At 36.5% G+C, this 8,181-nt stretch overlaps 1 protein-coding gene across 1 annotated transcript in view; it reads right to left on the reverse strand.

Annotated features, from left to right (window-relative positions):
* LOC107569431 (disks large-associated protein 4-like) overlaps positions 1–8,181 on the reverse strand; it is a 196,021-nt gene that overhangs the window by 99,621 nt on the left and 88,219 nt on the right. The gene's annotated exons all lie outside the window — the stretch shown is intronic.

Here is an 8,181-nt window from a genome sequence, read left to right on the forward strand (position 1 = left end):
AGCACTTCATGCTTCCTTCTGTTGACCAGCTTTTTGAAGATGCTGATTTCCTTTTCCAGCAGGATTTGGCCACTGCCCACACTGCCAAAAGCACCAAAAGTTGTGCTTGACCATGTAAAGTAAATGACCATGGTGTTGGTGTGCTTGACTGGCCAGCAAACTCACCAGACCTGAACCCCAGAGTGAATCTATGGGGTATTGTCAAGAGGAAAATGAGAAACAAGAGACCAAAAAAATGCAGATGAGCTGAAGGCCACTGTCAAAGAAACCTGGGCTTCCATCGGCAGTGCCACAAACTGATCACCTCCATGCCACGCCGAATTGAGGCAGTAATTAAAGCAAAAGGAGCCCCTACCAAGTATTGAGTACATGTACAGTAAATGAACATACTTTCCAGAAGGCCAACAATTCACTAAAAATGTTTTTTTTATTGGTCTTATGAAGTATTCTAATTTGTTGAGATAGTGAATTGGTGGGTTTTTGTTAAATGTGAGCCAAAATCATCACAATTAAAAGAACCAAAGACTTACACTACTTCAGTCTGTGTGCACTGAATTTATTTAATACACGAGTTTCACAATTTGAGTTGAATTACTGAAATAAATGAACTTTTCCACGACATTCTAATTTATTGAGATGCACCTGTATATGCAACAGGACTGGTTATAAATTGAATATAACTACTGCATTCAGAATAGAAAGGGTTTGTGTGTGTTTTACAGTATTTTACCTCAGCTACGTAGCACGGCGCTGCTTACGTGTGCAGTGTGAATGCCACAACCTGTTAATATGGATGCAGAAATAAATCAACGCTGCTTACGCACACATGTGCGAGACAGGCCTTAATGTGAGAAAATAGTAAAAATAGAAAGACATTCAAAGGTTACATTGCAAACTCAATGCAACGAACCTTGGAATTGTGTGATGAATTATGTATGTATTGCTGGAGGTATAAGAAACAATGGTCAGATCTGCATTACCTAGAACTCTGTTTGTTTTTATGATTTGATGTCTCTCTCTCTTTTTCACACACACACACACACACACACACACACACAGATAAATCTTTTTGACTATTGACTTGAGTTCCCGCAGAGAGCAAAGGATGACATCTTGTCAAAGTGATTTCCTTTTCCTGTCTTAATGGATGGAAGGGGAAAAAAGTGCTTACAGAGAAACTTTTCAGATTGCCAGCTAGTGCAAAACTGAAAACTTCCAACTACAATCAATGAACTTAATTTGCATTTCAATTAATGCTCATTTGGTTATCTTCCCCCACTTCTTTATGCTTCACTTCTTTAACATGAAAAATTACTTTGAGCCAATTAATTTCATATAAACTTTCTAGTCAACTCGAACACCATTTTTTGTAGTTTATGTCAAAAACTAAATTAAAACATCTGGAAATTAGTGTTTTTACATCAAAATGAATGACCAAATAAATAACGCACTATATTGACAATGCTAGTAAAATCCTTATAAATATATTGTGAATGTTCAAAATTATGTTACTGCAATCTGAGACTTCCAGTAATGATAAAATGAGGGAAAAATAATATTTAATGTGCATTCAGTTGCTTGAATGCTCTATAGTTTAGTTATTTTTAGTAATTCAGTCTATAGTTTCATATGTGGTAATGTAAGAGTCCTAAGCAGACAGCATGTTGACTAGCACACATTATTTCCACTATGGAAAATCTCATCTGTTTTCTCTCTCGCTTACACTTCAGATGGTCATTTATCAAAACATTGGATGTGACAGAAACAACCGGCTAGCATGATGAATGCACATGACAGACTGATGGATGGGTGTCACACAAGATCCACACACAGATCTCTTTTGACACACACAGGTGTCAAATCACATGACTTCTGAAATACTGCATGAATACAGCTTTGCAATGGCTGTGCACCTTTCAGCTTTCACATTCAATTTCTGAATTTGACAAAGAGGATAAAGAATTATAATATGGTTTTGAGTTCAATGAAGTAGAAATAAAATTCACTAAAAACCAATACATTTTGTCTGCTGTGGTGAATTTTTGCTTCCTGTCACTGTTTGAAATTCTAATTCAGCATCCAATTCAAATTTACATTGATGAACAGAAAAAAAGCCAATTATTAAACTCTGAATTCCACACAAACTGCATGTATGCAACATATCTGAAATACTGTATGCACAAAATAATGTTGCCATTCAATTTAATGAAGGTGGAAAAAAGGGTTTGGAATATTACATTTTTTGCATGTCATGTAGTTGCATTCGACAATGTACATTTACATTTATTCATTTAGCAGACGCTTTTATCCAAAGCGAATTTGGGGAATACCCATTTCTACAATTTTACTGTGAAAATGGCCAGTGATTCTCAACATGGCAAATAGTGTGGTTGTAAAAAGAAAAGAAAATCCTGTTTAATTTGCATGTCTGATGAGGTATTTCTTGGAAACACATAATTTGAATACTCCATTAATGCAAAACTGCTCAACAAGACAAAAACTCTCGTTAAATCAAATCAGACCTATAACGCCTAGACCTAAATAGACCTATATAGACCTAAATTCTGCAGCATTTAAAACAAACCACAATCATCACAGACCTTCAACCAACATGGCTGGAGTCGAACTGGCATCTAAACTAAAACACTGGAAAGCTGATAGTGTTCATAAGATCAAGGTTAAAGCATGTAGGAGTTGACAAACAGTTCGACATGCATACCATCGATGCTCTCTATGAATTTCAAGACATGTAGCCTTCTATCATCCTATTTTATTGTCATCTCGCTTAGCATCAATGTCATTCTTGGTCTTCCAGCAAACTGTTATATCCCGTGTGTGAAGGAAATGATTCAAGGACAGTGCACCGAAATCTTTGTTTTCAACCCGGCACTTGCTGAGATCATCTTCTGTAGTTCCTACATTTTTGTTATTCCACATCATTTCTTTCATTGCACTGAATGTTAACTTGGGGTGGTCTTTCTTGGACTGGTGCTGGTGGTCGGTCGGTTTCAGAGCTGCATCTGTGTGGCGCGATACTAAGGAGTTCTCAATCCTGGTACCTTCCTGAAGTTCAAACCCATGAAATACAGAACCACCATATCAATCATCAGATGGGTTCTGATCATATGTTCAAGCATATTAGGGACAATGAATAACATTGAACTTTATCGATTGATTTTGCCAAAATTTCCTTTTTTTTTCAGCATAAAACTATTCACTTGCTTGATGGTCCTGAAGGCTCTGCTGGTTCCTGGACCCGCTGATAACGTCAAGAAGAGAAACGGAGTGAACTGGGATAAACTCAAAGCTTTCTGGATCATTCTGATGGTGCTGGCATCTTCAGTGTTGACGTACGGTCCTACAACTCTCTCCTGCTTTATTATTTTATAGATTGGGAGAGGTTTCTTTTGTCCTGGTCCATTTGTTTGTGCCTTGGGCTCATGTCAGGGTTTGTGCATTCTTACCTCTATCTCAAAATAGCTGGAAAGCTGCCGTTCTGTTAACAGGTTTTAGATGGAATGGAATGCACATATTTACATATAAATGTCCACATGTCCAAATATCCATATCCTTATCTTTCATACCGTTTCATGCTTAATAAAATAATAATAAATATTTAGAAATTTCATTTTTGGGTTTGTGTCTAATATTGATTCCTGGTGAGTTACACAAATAAATGTTTTTACTGATGTAAGTGCAGAAACATAGTCAATATACGCACATTACACAGTAAGGATGGGCATTTTTCAAAAATATTGTATTTGAATATTTGGGCTCATAAAAACGGATAAACGGATATTTGTTTATTTAAACGACATTTAACGAGAAAGACGTTATTTTTTAATAATCAAGTTTTTGTCACCATTTCTGAACAAGCTTATGATTAGGCATTAGGGTTGTGCAATTAATCGCATGCGATTGTCAAGCGCATCTCGTCAGTAAAGCCAGTTTCGTGACAAGCTAGGCAATATCGCGTTCATAATCGAATGCGATTCATCTGCGATTATGAATGCGATATTGCCTAGCTTGTCACGAAACTGGCTTTACTGACGAGATGCGCTTGACAATCGCATGCGATTAATTGCACAGCCCTATTAGGCATTATACACAACAATGTTTTACAATGTTATACCAAAGTTTTCTTTTAATTGAAAACGTGTGTAAACAAAAAAACTATTATTTATATATAAAGACCAAAAGCATTCAAGCTCAAGCGCAGCAAACAGAAAAAATTAATCGTGGCACGTGTGCAGCAGTGGACCGCGCTTAATTTGTTTAAAATTTTACAATGTTTAAAATTGAGTAGAAAAGTGCGAGGTTTCTAAAAAAGGATGAATAGAGCATAGGCTACAACAAGGTTTAATCTGGCCGCAGAGGAACACAACTGGGATGCCTGAAATAAAGAGACGTAATCCCCGAAACAGAGCTTTACACTTGCGCAATACGGAAATATCTGCTAAGTGTGCTACTAAGTGTGCTACTTATCTTTGTCAACCTGGCAACCCTCTCTCCAATGTGGATAAACGCGCTTGCTTTCTGAAAACAGCGGTTAGCTTGCAGTTTAGCGATCTTCACTTCAATATTCTATTGTCAGAAAAGTGTAATTCATCAACTGTTCATTTACGACACACAGAGAGAGAGAGAGAGAGAGAGAGAGAGACTGTGTATGTATGAATTACCACCGTTTTGCCGCGTTTCTCTATTAACAGTTTGCAAACTCAATGCAACGAACCTTGGAATTGTGTGATGAATTATGTATGTATTGCTGGAGGTATAAGAAACAATGGTCAGATCTGCATTACCTAGAACTCTGTTTGTTTTTATGATTTGATGTCTCTCTCTCTTTTTCACACACACACACACACACACACACACACACAGAGAAATCTTTTTGACTATTGACTTGAGTTCCCGCAGAGAGCAAAGGATGACATCTTGTCAAAGTGATTTCCTTTTCCTGTCTTAATGGATGGAAGGGGAAAAAAGTGCTTACAGAGAAACTTTTCAGATTGCCAGCTAGTGCAAAACTGAAAACTTCCAACTACAATCAATGAACTTAATTTGCATTTCAATTAATGCTCATTTGGTTATCTTCCCCCACTTCTTTATGCTTCACTTCTTTAACATGAAAAATTACTTTGAGCCAATTAATTTCATATAAACTTTCTAGTCAACTCGAACACCATTTTTTGTAGTTTATGTCAAAAACTAAATTAAAACATCTGGAAATTAGTGTTTTTACATCAAAATGAATGACCAAATAAATAACGCACTATATTGACAATGCTAGTAAAATCCTTATAAATATATTGTGAATGTTCAAAATTATGTTACTGCAATCTGAGACTTCCAGTAATGATAAAATGAGGGAAAAATAATATTTAATGTGCATTCAGTTGCTTGAATGCTCTATAGTTTAGTTATTTTTAGTAATTCAGTCTATAGTTTCATATGTGGTAATGTAAGAGTCCTAAGCAGACAGCATGTTGACTAGCACACATTATTTCCACTATGGAAAATCTCATCTGTTTTCTCTCTCGCTTACACTTCAGATGGTCATTTATCAAAACATTGGATGTGACAGAAACAACCGGCTAGCATGATGAATGCACATGACAGACTGATGGATGGGTGTCACACAAGATCCACACACAGATCTCTTTTGACACACACAGGTGTCAAATCACATGACTTCTGAAATACTGCATGAATACAGCTTTGCAATGGCTGTGCACCTTTCAGCTTTCACATTCAATTTCTGAATTTGACAAAGAGGATAAAGAATTATAATATGGTTTTGAGTTCAATGAAGTAGAAATAAAATTCACTAAAAACCAATACATTTTGTCTGCTGTGGTGAATTTTTGCTTCCTGTCACTGTTTGAAATTCTAATTCAGCATCCAATTCAAATTTACATTGATGAACAGAAAAAAAGCCAATTATTAAACTCTGAATTCCACACAAACTGCATGTATGCAACATATCTGAAATACTGTATGCACAAAATAATGTTGCCATTCAATTTAATGAAGGTGGAAAAAAGGGTTTGGAATATTACATTTTTTGCATGTCATGTAGTTGCATTCGACAATGTACATTTACATTTATTCATTTAGCAGACGCTTTTATCCAAAGCGAATTTGGGGAATACCCATTTCTACAATTTTACTGTGAAAATGGCCAGTGATTCTCAACATGGCAAATAGTGTGGTTGTAAAAAGAAAAGAAAATCCTGTTTAATTTGCATGTCTGATGAGGTATTTCTTGGAAACACATAATTTGAATACTCCATTAATGCAAAACTGCTCAACAAGACAAAAACTCTCGTTAAATCAAATCAGACCTATAACGCCTAGACCTAAATAGACCTATATAGACCTAAATTCTGCAGCATTTAAAACAAACCACAATCATCACAGACCTTCAACCAACATGGCTGGAGTCGAACTGGCATCTAAACTAAAACACTGGAAAGCTGATAGTGTTCATAAGATCAAGGTTAAAGCATGTAGGAGTTGACAAACAGTTCGACATGCATACCATCGATGCTCTCTATGAATTTCAAGACATGTAGCCTTCTATCATCCTATTTTATTGTCATCTCGCTTAGCATCAATGTCATTCTTGGTCTTCCAGCAAACTGTTATATCCCGTGTGTGAAGGAAATGATTCAAGGACAGTGCACCGAAATCTTTGTTTTCAACCCGGCACTTGCTGAGATCATCTTCTGTAGTTCCTACATTTTTGTTATTCCACATCATTTCTTTCATTGCACTGAATGTTAACTTGGGGTGGTCTTTCTTGGACTGGTGCTGGTGGTCGGTCGGTTTCAGAGCTGCATCTGTGTGGCGCGATACTAAGGAGTTCTCAATCCTGGTACCTTCCTGAAGTTCAAACCCATGAAATACAGAACCACCATATCAATCATCAGATGGGTTCTGATCATATGTTCAAGCATATTAGGGACAATGAATAACATTGAACTTTATCGATTGATTTTGCCAAAATTTCCTTTTTTTTTCAGCATAAAACTATTCACTTGCTTGATGGTCCTGAAGGCTCTGCTGGTTCCTGGACCCGCTGATAACGTCAAGAAGAGAAACGGAGTGAACTGGGATAAACTCAAAGCTTTCTGGATCATTCTGATGGTGCTGGCATCTTCAGTGTTGACGTACGGTCCTACAACTCTCTCCTGCTTTATTATTTTATAGATTGGGAGAGGTTTCTTTTGTCCTGGTCCATTTGTTTGTGCCTTGGGCTCATGTCAGGGTTTGTGCATTCTTACCTCTATCTCAAAATAGCTGGAAAGCTGCCGTTCTGTTAACAGGTTTTAGATGGAATGGAATGCACATATTTACATATAAATGTCCACATGTCCAAATATCCATATCCTTATCTTTCATACCGTTTCATGCTTAATAAAATAATAATAAATATTTAGAAATTTCATTTTTGGGTTTGTGTCTAATATTGATTCCTGGTGAGTTACACAAATAAATGTTTTTACTGATGTAAGTGCAGAAACATAGTCAATATACGCACATTACACAGTAAGGATGGGCATTTTTCAAAAATATTGTATTTGAATATTTGGGCTCATAAAAACGGATAAACGGATATTTGTTTATTTAAACGACATTTAACGAGAAAGACGTTATTTTTTAATAATCAAGTTTTTGTCACCATTTCTGAACAAGCTTATGATTAGGCATTAGGGTTGTGCAATTAATCGCATGCGATTGTCAAGCGCATCTCGTCAGTAAAGCCAGTTTCGTGACAAGCTAGGCAATATCGCGTTCATAATCGAATGCGATTCATCTGCGATTATGAATGCGATATTGCCTAGCTTGTCAGTGAACTACGACTCTGTGTAGTAAATGCCGCTCCATCAGAAAGCAGGTGATGGCGATTTACTACCAATCACGGAACCGGCTTTACTGATGAGATGCGCATGACAATCGCATGCGATTAATTGCACAGCCCTATTAGGCATTATACACAACAATGTTTTACAATGTTATACCAAAGTTTTCTTTTAATTGAAAACGTGTGTAAACAAAAAAACTATTATTTATATATAAAGACCAAAAGCATTCAAGCTCAAGCGCAGCAAACAGAAAAAATTAATCGTGGCACGTGTGCAGCAGTGGACCGCGCTTAATTTGTTTAAAATTTTACAA

This window comes from Sinocyclocheilus grahami, unplaced genomic scaffold, assembly GCF_001515645.1.
Source record: "Sinocyclocheilus grahami isolate Dianchi unplaced genomic scaffold, SAMN03320097.WGS_v1.1 scaffold1345.1, whole genome shotgun sequence".
NCBI lineage: Eukaryota > Metazoa > Chordata > Actinopteri > Cypriniformes > Cyprinidae > Sinocyclocheilus > Sinocyclocheilus grahami.